We start from the raw sequence: 14,003 nt of genomic DNA, 5'->3' as shown, positions 1-14,003 counted from the left end.
ATTGAGAACACTTGTCTTTGTTTTCAGTTAGCAAAGATTCTTATTAAGAATGTCCATTTTTTAAATTCAGAAAGGTAGGTTTATTTTTAATGAACTTGAGAGTTCTGAAAATTAAAGTATGTGCAGGTTATCCTCTTCCTCAAGGGGACGTAAACTACTGCTGCGCTCGTGTGAAGTAATAGTGAGATACCATAAGCAAACAGTAGATGATTCGTGTCAGATGGTTCTCCAATAATCTTAGTGGGGAAAAAGCAGCTGATGTATGGGATATTGAAGGCAGATTAAGTTGTTAATGTATATTAGTATATTCTTAATTTCTTTTTAATTGAAAAAGACATATTGACTTTAATTAGAACCATTTCACAGGAACTGTCAATTAGCACATGTCAAACTAGTTAATTCAGAACAGAATTCTTTTAATTAGGGTCTGCTTTCCTTTAACTGTGGGTCCAATGAAATCAGCCTTTCCTTATCTAGATTTTAAATGTCTCTAAGACATATAATACAAATGTAGACTCTTATCTATTATTAGAAGCCCATATGGATAAAATTAAAATGATGATGCTGGCATTGTTCATGCAGCACAAATCAGAGTCCTTTTATGACTGTTAGAAAAAAACATGGCTTTGAACAAAGACTATTTTAAATACCAGATTTATCCTACTTTAAAGAGACTACAAAATTTATGACATGCATGTTCACATTTAAAGTATTATTTAATACGTCTGTTCAAATAAATGGGCCTATTCAAACGTTTTGTGTGTTCTATCAGCCGAAGACACATAAAACATTGTCAAGCCATACAGCAACATTTTCTCCTTAAATGAACTGTAATCAAAAAGGGAAAACAGACTGAATGGTTTTTTATTTTTTTTGCACAACATAAAAATAGCATTGTTAACTTTCATTGTATCCAAAGATTTAATACCAATAGAGGTGATACACTGACTAAACAACTACTAGTGAGCTAATGTGATCTTAGCAATCAGACAGTGTGAAATCTGAAACTTGGCTCTTGCTTAATGTAATGAAATGATAGCATTTTAGTTGCACTCGGTATAAGGATGGGCACGTACAGTGAACTTGGTGGGGCAGGGCTATGTGGTGTTCATCTATAAATAGGTATGCTCAAAATTAATAGAAGATTTTAAGTGAAACATAGAAGGAAAATTAATATGAAATCCAGCTTACTTTATTATGTAATTTAGCCACTGTTTTACTGAGTTATAGCAAGCAAGGATCACGGAAATTAATAAAGAATATTTAATAAGCTAAACTCTGGATTCCAAAGAGAATTATCTAGCAATGTATTTTATGTATCCTCATACTTGTTCATCTTGCTATAGATATATTTAATTTAATAATAGTGGTAATGTTTCTTTCTAAAGTGTGCTATACTGTAACTGTATCAGTGGCTGCATTGTGTCAATTGAATTAAATGAAGAATGTAGTAATCTAATTTTGATTAACATAGGCAAAACAACAAGGATAGCAAACAAACAAATGAAAAAATGCAATCAAAAAACCCCTTTCCTTTTTCTTTCAGAGTTGACCTCTCTGAACTATTTCTAGAGGTGCCTTTGCTATCTCTCTACTCTGAGAGACATAGCTGACATTCAGCATGTCCTTATTTTGTTCAGACTGATAGCTTTTAACATATTTAGTACCATAAAGTCATTTGAGTCTGTGATGAAAGATATTAATCCTCTTCCCGGAAAAATTTACATATGCATACATGTACTAAAATGTTCAGGATGGGAAATCTTAACTTCTTAAAAAATAATTTGGCACAGCCTGCTGTAAGGTGTAACCTCAGTTTGATATAATTGATTACTTGTAGTGTTGCAGGCACTATGCTTGGTTCTGGGAATATAACAGTGAGTAAGATGAGCAACCTTACCATCTGAGTCACTGTGACATATTATTAACATGTTTTCAGAAATTACTATGTGATTCATTTTAAAAAACCCTTTTTACTCTCTGAACTGGTTAAAATTTGATCTGTATTTACAAATCTTTGTACAAGTTATAAATGTGATAAGATTGACAACTTTACATAAAAAAATTGCCTGAATATAATTATTGAAACATCAGAGGAGATTGATTTTATAAGTGTAACAACAGATTTCATTAGTCCTTTCCATCTTATTTATAATTGTTTTGGTTAACAATCTCAGGTAATATTAATTAACATTATAATTTTGATCCATCTTTTAGTTCTGTTTATTTAAAATATAATATTTATAATTATAAAGAAGACATAAGGCATACTGATATAATTTTTATAAGTTAGTGTCATTTACACTTAAAATAAACTGTGCAAATGATCTTGGGGGTGGTGCTAATTAATTTCTCGATTTTCCGTGAGTAGGTTATCTGTGCTATTCTGGGGTTTAAATTTGAACAGTGCCTGAGCTAGGTCTACTTTTCATAAATATTAACACACCCAGAGTCTGTTATTCTACCAAGTAGTCTTAATTCCTTTGTATCTTAAAATGGGTATTATGTGTGTGTTTGTGTGTGTGAGTGTGAGTGTGTGTGTTTGGTGTTTAAGAATATACTATAGCATTGTTACATATATTAAATATATTTAAATATATATATGCATATATAAACATAGATACATATATATTTAAGCATACTTACATACTTAATGTACGTGTTTTAGTCCCAATTTGCTCCTTAATTGTTTGTAGCAGATTAAATTCCCTTGTCTATTTTAATTTATTAAAAGTTGACCCTCAATGCAGCTACCAGCAACAAAAATTTCTATTTGGAAATTTACAGGACAGATGAGCCTTGACTTGGTTTCATCATTTTAATGGTATAGATGGTGTAGGTTTTATATATTGGTAAAAATAGGCAAAAATTGTTCAGATTATATGTTTATGAATCTAAATAATAGCCATTTAACTTTCACCTGGTTAGCAGCATTTTAATAGATTAAATTATTAGGAGCTATGATTTCAAATAGTTTTCAACAAATAGTAAAGTTCTAGAAATGACTGCAATGCTTCATTTAAAGGAAAGTAACTTTCAGATTAAATTTTTTAATTCTCGAATTTTAAGAGTTAAATGGAAACTTTAAAATTATTTCATCCACTTCTAGATTCTAAATTAATATAGTATTGATTTTATTAGGGACTAAAGAGACCACTCTGTGTGTGGGATTTCTGTTTATTCTGTGTATATGTAACTACCCCTCCCCTATTTTTGACCTAATAATCAATGATTCTCTAACATTAGTTATATATTATAATTTAGTAAATTTAATTTTTTATTAACTTGAATGAGACTGTTCACGTAGCTTTTGGAAGTGAAAGGGAGATATCTCTTTATTTGTTTCTATTTTTATTTTCATTGGCCGTCTCAGGTTAGTTTTGTTCAATACCACAAATATTTATTAACACCTATTATTTACAGAAACAGTTAATATTAGGCATTATCTTATTGAACATTAATTAAAACATTTATTTGTCTTTCTTTTAACTATGTGGAATCTGTTAAAAACTATTAACGATCAGTAAATTAGTGATGGCCTTTTTCAAAATTATTTATTGAAATATTTTCAAAGCCATTATCATATGCAATATGAACAATCCCATCAGTAATTTCCTTCACCGATATCACTAGGGGTTCTGCATATAGAAAAGCTGGGTTCAAATTTCAGTATTGCAGTTTACTAACTTTGTAAACTTAGATAAATTAACATACTTCTCTGAGCTTCGGTTTCCTCTTCTGAAAAATGGGGATAATAATACCTACCTTATGATGTTGTAAGGGTTAAATGAAATATGTAAAGGGTTTAGCACCCTGTCCATTATATACTCACTAAATATTGGCTCCTATCCCTTTTTCAAACAGTTTTGTTGTACTGACTGACCCTAATGAGAAATAAAACCATCTGTTAAGTAAATTCACCCTTAGATGGGAATACAAATTGTTAACATGAATGCTGTACTAATTTGATTGTTAATAGATATTAATAGGGGAGCTGTACCACTGTCCTTGATATTAATAGGGGAGCTGTACCACTGTCCTTCAGGAGAAGCCAGCTGGTGACAATCATCTACTTATGACCAGCAATTCTTTTTTCACTTGCATATGAAATATTTTATGGCTATCACTCAATGAAATGGCTTCTAACCAAAACCCTTTGTTTACAATAGTTCAATGTGGAACATTTAAATATTCTTGAATACCAATATTAGCTTCTAAAAATAAGAAAAGGATATATAAAAATAACCTATAATTATGCCAACCAAAGGTAATCATTGTAAATATTTTGGTGTATTATATATATATGTGCTGAGAATTTTACTAGGTCATTACATTTTATTCATAACAGTGATTCAAATGACTTCATAGTTCATTTTTTAAACTAAGCTCTTCTTGGGGGTTGTATTTTTTCTTTCTGCTCTAATAAATAATGTTGGAATGCACATCTTTATATATAAAAATTTATTTGCATTTCAGATTTTTTCCTTAGGAGAATTCTTAGGAGTAGAATTACTGGTCAAAGAGAATGAACATTAACATTTGATATGTATTACCTCAAAGTGCTTTCCAGAAAAGTTTCATTAGCCCCAAATGTGTATTTCTGAAAAAAGAATGAGTTGCTTTTTGAGTATACAGTTTGGCTAGTTTGTTAAGTCAGTTGATTAGTGTACAGTTTTTTGCTAACTAATTTTCATTAAGTAATTCAATTTGACATTAATTTAAGAAGAGGCCAAATAACATTCTAATGAACCATGTGAAATCACTTTGGATTTTCAAAAAGATAACTTTTAATTTAAAAGTAACGTTTAAAGTAATATTTTGTATAAGTAGTAACTGGTCTGCCAATTTGACATAGTCATATCTTGATTTTTGTTTGCGTTATGAGGTCTCTTCAGGGCTAATTCTATAGCAATTTTTATAGGAACGTGAGATTCTTCTAATGTGCAATTAAAGTATTTGCATTATTGGCAATATACATTATAGAGAAACTTAAGGATAAAAATCAGCTCATTTTATTTTGTAGTAAAATCATAAATAGGAAAAATATGCTAACACGATAATATCTAATGAGGGAAATGTTCCATGCAGATGTCTGTTTTTCTATTAATCCCTAAAATGACTATATGCTTTTATTTGTATGAGTAACATCAGATACAAACATGTTACTAGGAATATATCCACTTATAAAAAAGATAAACACAATATGAGTTTAGAATTTTAATAAATTCTGTTTTAAAGGTGATTTAAATCTTTAGATAATGTAAGATTTGAGATTTCAAGAAAGATATAATATCTGTGTATGCTACTTCTGAGAGTTATTTAGATATTTTTCTCTTGTTTAGCTGCATTTAGTAACAGCTTCTAACATAAAGAAATGAGAACTGGGTCCTGTATGATGGATCTTTTATGGGATATAGAGAAATATAATTTTCTTTAGTTATTTTTGAAGCCTCCATCTAGGCACACTGGCAATTTTATTTTTATTATAGTATGTAGATAACAAGATTATATGCTCTCAAGCTAACACAAAGGGCATGTGAAGGGAAAAAAGAAAACACAATTTTTGTTTTTGCTGTTGTCATTAGGGAGTTTCATATTTTCTTTGTACATTGGGTACCTTTTCAAGTTTATTGTACTATGCTGATAGCAATGCCAGATTTCATTTAGTTAACACCAAGTTAGTGAAAATGAAAAGTGACTATTTTGCTGCTATTACTATTATTCTAGATTTTTTTCTTGTAAATACCTTTTATGGTTATAAGTTATTTCAGAATGGAAGTGCTTTGGGGAGATGTATTTTGTTTTAAGCCAGATTAGGCTGCTAACCTAAATTTGGACCTATCCCTTTACTATTAGTAAACATGTCCTGGTACTAATACAGATGTATACAAACAGTTGTTTTATTCTGTACTTTCACATTTTCTATTGAATATATGTCAGTGAAGGAACAGCTTTGGTGAGGGGAGGGGAGAGAGACATATATACACAAGCAATCACCCTTTTACATTGGTATTAGCATCCTTCAGTCTTAGAATTAAGAAAAACAATAAAGTCACACTGTTAGTTATACATATTTTATACTAATCCTATCAGAGTTGATACTATTCTAGACTTGAAGGTACAATGACAGAGAAAGGGATTGTGGGCATGGAGAATTAGAAAGATGAAACAGGGAAAGACATAGAGAAGGTTAATGCTCTTGGCTTTTGATATTTAATTTGAATAATGAATTTTTTTCCTTATGTCTCGAGCTTATGGTGTAATTGGAACTAATTTAAGCATAATTACCAAAATAATGGAATAAATCATTTTAGACTGGGTATCTTATTTGTTATTGAATATATTGATTAGCTCTAAGTAGGTCATCATGTAGTTTATAAATTTTAATGCCTTGTCACTTATAAATGTGCCTGATATTTAAAAAATTAAACCCATTTATCCTTGCTTTGATTTTTCTTTGCTCTCTAGGATTAATGAGCAAAATGTGAACTTCACTATGAATATTTCCTAAAATTTTGATATACAGTTTACTTTCTTAAGATTCATTTTGAACAGAGATCATGTTCTATAAACTCTTATGAAGGGATTTCAAAATGACTAAGGTTGACCTTTGGGGGTATGATATTTTGGGAGGTACTTATCTAAAATTAATAGATATTATTATGTTAGCTGCTACTAATGTATTAGAAATTATTCTTTAAAGAGTCCAGTTGAACACCAAGCCCAATGTCTTTTGGTGAAGGGTGGGAAGAGGTATATATGCACATTTACAAGCCTGATAGGACTGCTTGCCAGTTTTCATTTATTTTAACATGAATAAGCACCAAGGATCAAGTTAATTACAAAAAGGTAATGCCAGACTTAGGAATTTTGCAGATATACTTTAGTGAATGTGTCATGATTTTTTAAATGGAATGTGAGGATAGAAGTCAAAGATATTGTCTGTTGTACCACACAGTGTCTGTAGTTAACAATACATTATTGTGCCCTTTAAAATATATCAAGAGGATAGATCTCATGTTGTGTTACCACTTACCACTTATAGAACATAAACAAAACACAAGGAAATTTTTGGAGATGATAGATATATTTATAGTAGCTTGATTGTAGTGATAGTATCATGGGTATATGTATATGTCCAAACTCATCAAGATGTATATATTAAATATGTGCAACAAAAATATGTCAATTATACCTCAGTAAAGCCAAAAAAATGTTGATTATATTTTAAAGCTATGTTCTGGAGAAGGAAGAGAAGAAAATTAAGCAAAGTCCCAAAGCATTCAGAATTCTTGATGTAGGAGGTGAAAGGGAATGGCTTCATGAGTCTTTGTTTTAGTCTATTGCCTTCACGATGAGTACTTGATACTGATGATGTTGGTATTCTCTTTGGCATTTAAAGGAATAATAAATATACTCTTAATAATTTCTCATTAGAGAGCTTTTCTTTTACTGAGGCTGCTGATTCACAGGAAAAAAAAACTCTTTGAGGGCAATATACAATTGAAAAACAATTTATGACAGAGGAAGCAAAAGAGAAGGAGAAAAAGATGGCAAACATGGGTAGATACTGACAGAGGAAACATGAAGGGAAGGAAGATGAGGATGGACAGTAGGTGGGATAAAAGAAATTTTTCTTCGTTCTACTGCTCAGGCCTCAGCCATCCAAAGGCTTTCTTTTGCTTCCATTCTGCCTACCATACTCCAGCTATTAAAAATCTTATCCCAATTCTGGTGTTAATCCAGTTCCTTGAGGCTTTTACCTTTTCCATCAGCATGTGTTCTAGGTTCACATGGTCACCATAACTATCACTGGTCTTTTTACTCCTCATTCCACTGTCAGTAACATTTTCTCAAAGCTTTTTTGGAATATTCAAATCTCTCACTTAGTTACTTCAAACAGACTCACTGTTAATGGTAATTTAGTGTCACTTTATACCAGGTAGTATTCTAGGCTCTGGAAATATAATAGTCAATGAGATGAAGTCTCGATCCTCATGGAGCTTCAATTGCAACAGATGAATAAATATATATTTGATTTGTTATGGTGGAAAAAGCAGGTGAAGGGGACAGAGAATAACAAAGTATGCTGCTTTAGAAAGGGTAGTCAAGGAGGTTTTCTCTATGGAGGTGACATCTGAATGAAGTGAGGGAACAAACCATATGAATTTCAGGGCAGTATATACCTGGCAGTGGGATGAGTCAAGTACAAAGGCTTATGTTTGGTGTGGTCAATGATCAGCAAGAAGCTAGTGGAGGGGAGAGTTGTAGGAAATGAGGTTAAGACAGGCAGAGGCAGGTCACAAAAAAGCTTATAGGCCACAGTGAAATCCTTGGATTTTATTGAGTGTGTTGGAAAATCATTGCACTTAGAGGGATGAGAGCAGAGAGGCAATGTGGACTCACTTCACTCTAGGAATACTTTCTGAGATGAAAGTGGAGCTACAAGGTATCAGGAGAATTTTTAGGTAATTACCCAGTTGCATTTATTAATATAAATACAATGGTAGGAATGGGAAGTGGTTGTTCAGGAACAGCTTGCGTGGGATAACACTACTGAAGGTCTATTGTACCTTTGGAAGAGAAATACAGTACCATGATTGAATAGGTGACTTTTCCTAGAAAAAATTTCATTGATTAACCTGTTCAGAGGTCAGTAGAAGTGAAGTTAGTAGTGGCTAATTCAGTAAATATTTTTGTGGGCTTATTATGTATCAGATACTGGGCTAGATACTTTTGCAAATGTGAGAGGCTTTGCAGGTATATCTCCCCATTTCACAGAGAAGAAAACTGAAGCTCAGAGGTCTTGTTGTGCCACAGCTGTTGGAAATATGTGGCTAATTATCTGAATATTCAAACTAAAGTAGGCACTTTGCCTGAATTATTGGGGGAATTACAACAGTGCTGTGCAGGTGATGTGCTGTTAAATTTCTAAGAATGTATTAAAGGGGCAATTAAAAGACGTCTTCTATTTTAAAACATATTTTCTAATATTTCTGGAAATTAAAGGACTATGTGGTCAATTTAGAAAAATTGGAAAATATAGTTTTACACTACACACACACACACACACACACACACACACACATTGTAACAACCTCTCTGCTTCCTACATTTTAATGCCTCAGACCTACACTTTTCTCATGTAAACCAATGGATTTTGGTGGCATTGTTATTGTATTTATATAAATAGTTGCAGAACGAGTGAGTTTCACTCACTTTGTCCAGTGTTACCAGTCATTTAGACTTGCCTTAAGACAGTTTATTACTTGAAAACGAGTTTGGGAAACTTAATAAGCGTGTTTGATAATTGAGTTTGTTGAGCAAAATTGTTACAGAAGTCATCTGAAGAACTTAATTCTATAGTCTATTATGTTGTAGTCATGGAAATCTTATGTTCTAGTGGCCTATCTGTGGGGCATATTACCAAATCCAGGATTTATTTGGCATAATTAATCTAAAGCAAGGAAAAAAATAAAATGATTTTCCTTTCCCTGGATAACCTCCTTGCTTACAGCAGACTATGGAAGTACATCTCAGTCTACAGTGTCACATGTTCAAGGAGTAAACTTTTTGTTAATTTTTTTATAACTCAGTTTCTGTTTGTAGCCCCTATTCTGCCCAGATGGCTGAAATTTTAATATTAACTTGGGATCTCTTACCTCTTCCTAGTGCTCTGCTAATCCTTGGGTGGAGGTGGTGGGTCCTATTAGATATCTTTATCTTTCCTCATTGATAGCATTTGTAGAAATGTTTATCCTTCATTTTGTTTCTGAAGTTGATCATCACACGTTACTGCTGACTTATCCCTCATGCCCATCCACACAATTTAAGCTGGTAAAGCAACTTTTGCTGCAATTTTCATGCTTTTGATTATATTGTGTCTTCCTGTGGTCCCCAAACTGCACCAAGATGAAGAGAATTCTCTGAGAGTGCCAATTGCCTGAGCCTCTCTGGGGCTGGATGGGGCCTGGTAAACTTTGAGGCTGAAAACATTGTTTGCCTCTCACATTATCCATCCCATTCTATGAGATCTTTCTGCTTCCCTGAGTCTGTACCTAGGAAATGAGACACATATCGCCACCATTCTCTTGTAAAAAAATGTCTATGCATTGTTCCTTTGACTCTTTTCATCCTTCCAGGAAATTTTATCAGGTCCGGAGAATGAGAAAGTCTTTTCTTTTTTTAAGGTGTTCTAAATCTGTGTTCTGTGCCAGATGTTATAAATTGATGGGCTGAATTTGACCCACAGAAGTGCTTTTAGCTTGAGAAATATTTCAATTTTTGAATTTTTGAATTTCCAGATTTCTTTTGGGGGAAAAATGATCCGGTAACACTGGAACTACATTCCAAAGGGATTGTTTACTCTAGTCCTCACATTCTTTTATTTTATATTATTCACCTGCCTGCTTTGGTAAGCATGTGTTCTGGGTCATTTCCATTATTCTCAAGGCCCAGGATTTTGAAATTCATAGTGACAGCTTTCTGCTGTCATTGCTTTTCCTGAAGGTAAGCTTATCTACTGCTTGAATGGAAGAAGTATCTAAGAACAATAGGGGAAAAACTTGGCTAGTATTTAAAAAATGTTAAACCATTACAGGAAATTATCAAAATTTTATTTTACTAATTTAAAAATGTTTTGTCAAGTTAATTTTTAAAATTCAGCTTTATTGAGGTATAAATTGCATAAAGTTCACCAATTTTGAATGTATAACTAAGCTGTTTTCCAAAATGATTGTATCATTTTACTTTAATACTAGCAATGTACAAAAGTTCAATTGCTCCACAGTCTTGTTATTATTTGGTGTTATTAATATTTTAATTTTAGCCACTCTAGTGAATACATTGTATGTAGTTATATCTTGTTGTGGTTTTAATTTGCATTTTCCTAGTGAATAATGATGTTGAGCATCCTTTCATGTGGATTGTTTTCTATTCATATATATATATATATATATATATATTTTAAATGTGTCTGTTGAAATCTTTTGTCTACTTAAAAAAATTGTTTTCTTATTTTTATCTAAGTATGAGGTAAGGGTAGACTTTCATTTTTTTACATGTGAATATCTAGTTGTTCAGCTGTCTTTGTTAAGGAGACCACTCTTTCCCTACTATGTTAGTATGATGCATTTGTTAGAAATTAGCTGATCATAGGTATATTCTGAATTTTATTCTGTACCATTGCTCTATGTCTTTCTTAAAACAAGTATCACACTATCTTGGTTATGATAGCTTTAGTGTAAGTCTTGAAATAAAATGGTATAAATCTTCTTCAAACTTTTTTTCAAAATTGTTTTGTATTTTCATATGAATTTTAGAATAAGAATACCAATTTCTACAAAAAGGCTTATTAGAGTTTCGATTGAAATTGTTTTGAATCTATAGATTAGTTTGGAGAGACCTGACATCTTAAACAGTATTGGATCTTCTGATCTATAAACATGGTATATTTCTTGATATATATCTCTATAGGTCTTATATGCATTTTGTTAAATTTATTTCCAATTTTTTTATTGCTACTGTAAATGACAATGCTTTTTGAATTTCAATTTCCAATTATTTGTTGTTAGTATGTAGAAATACAATTGAGTTTTACACATTGACTTTGACTCCTAGGACCTTGCTAAACTCATTGATTAGTTCTGGTAGTTTTTTGTTTGTTTGTTTGTTTTTTGTAGATTTCTTATAGCGGAATAATGATACATAATCATGTCATATGTCAAAAAAGCAGTGTTACTTTTTCCTTCCTAATTTGTCTGCCTGTTATTATTTTTTCCCTAGGAACTCCAGCACAATGTTGAATAGAAGTGGTTAGAGCATATGTCTTTATTTTCCTGCATAAAATATCTTTTTATCCTCCTCTGTCTGCTTTAAAGATTTTCTCTTTATTTCTTATTTCTGACAGTTTGATTAAGTTGTGGTTTGTTATGATTGTGTGTGGTTTTCTTTAGGTTTATTCTGCTCAGGATTTCTTGAGTTTCTTGTATCTAGGGATTTATATTTTTCACCATATTTAGACAATCTGTGGTCATTATTTAAAAATAATTTTCTCTCCTCTCCCCTTTCCTCTGGTACTCCAATTACATGTATATTAGTCTGCATATTTTCTTACAGGTAACTGAGACTCTATTCACTTTGGGGGGTCTTTTTTCTAGTTATGCATCATTTTGAACAGCTTCTATTGCTGTCTTCAAGTTTACTACTATTTTTTTTCCTGTGAGTTTTATTCTGTTGTTTATCCTACCCATTGTCATTTTCATTTCAGATTTTATAATTCTCATTTCATTAGAATTTGGGTCTGTTTTTATATCCTGTATTTCTTTCTCAACATGTTTGTGTTTTCCACTATAATCTTGAACATATGGAACATATCTATGATAATTGTTTTAATCTCCCTTTCTTTTAATTCTACCATCTCAGTTATTCTATTGGTTTATTTTTCTTTAGGTTTCTATCGATTACTTTTTATCTGGTATGGTTCATATTTTCCTGCTTCCTTGCAATCTTTTTTGATCAGGTGCTGGACATAATGAATTTTATTTTGTTGGGTGCTGGATTTTGTTACATTCCTTCAAAGAATGTTGGACTTTGTTCTGGTATGCAATTAAATTACTTGGGATCAGTTTTACACTTTCATAGTTTGCTTATAAGCTTCCAGATTAGCCTTTAGTATAGCTAAATTACTCTCATTAACTTTGAAAAGCTACATTAGTCTCACTGCAGATTCTACTAATACCTCATGTATTATGATATCTCTCCACTCTGGCATATGCAAATTATTCTTAACTCAGTATGACTATGTGAATTGTTTGAGCACTGATTTCTGGTGTTTCCTCAACCTTGAGGAGTTTCACTTCATGCATGTGAAGATAAATATTTAACCACAGATTTGAAAAGACTCTTTGCAGATCTTCAGAACTCTTTTTCTATTTAGCCACCTCCTGTCTAATAATCTTCTCCACAAATTCTAGCTGTGTCAGCTTACCCAGATGGCTATCTCTGTCTCCTAAGCTCACTGTGACTGCTGGGCCCTATTTGAATTCTGCATCTCAGCTCTGTAGCCTGGAAAACGCTTCTAGGCAGTAACCCAGAGGGCTCAGCTAGTTAGTTTGTCCTTTTTCAGAAACCATGGTTCCTGTTACCCAATGCCTGAAAACTTTTGTTTCATATATTTTATTCAGTTTTCTAATTTTTATAATTGGAGGGCAATTCTCATGGCAGTTTAATGTTCATGGGTGGAAGTGGAAGTTCTTGTCAATTTGTTGACAAAGAGTTTTATTAATATTCTTTAAGAGTAACTGTGTTATCATTTTTTGTTATTTTGCTAAACATGCCTATGAATTTTAACAAAGTTATAGTATAATCTGTACTGTAGTATAATTTATTGTTTTAAATCAGTATGTTTTTAAATAGCAGTAACTTTCAGTTTTCTTTATAATCGAAGGCAAGCAGTGGTATACATTATATAAAACACTAAATAATTCTCAATCAATTTCCAGTGGTCTTTGGAATGCATTATGTGATTTTGAGGCACAGTAGAATTACCTTATAATTATGAGTGCATATCAATGAAAACCTTTCCTTCAGAAACTTTAGCCAAAAGCAAAGTTGAGGGCCCACTGCCTTCAAGTGTGCTTAACAATATCAAAATTATATGTTAGAAGGAAACATTTAAATTACTTGTATGTGCTGAGTATACCCCATGTGCTTCATAGGGAAAAAGGAAGAATAATTCTGAAATCTGCTCAATGATAGGGAGAAGCCAATTTAGAATTAAAATTTGTTGTAGTCATAATTAAGAAATGACTATATTTTACACTTTTAATTCACCAAGAATCAATAGCTGTCAGTTTTCTTTAAAAGATCTTCTCTAAAAAACTTTTGTAAATTAAATAGATAGTCTTTTTAACGTGGTTGTCAGGTTGTCATCATTATGTTAATCAAAACTCAGGTTTACAATTTGTTCCTACCTTGTGAAAAGGAGTTGTTAGTAATTCTGC

This window comes from Pteropus medius, unplaced genomic scaffold (genome assembly GCF_902729225.1).
Source record: "Pteropus medius unplaced genomic scaffold, Ma_sr-lr_union100, whole genome shotgun sequence".
NCBI lineage: Eukaryota > Metazoa > Chordata > Mammalia > Chiroptera > Pteropodidae > Pteropus > Pteropus medius.
Note: the sequence above shows the minus strand (reverse complement) of the source record.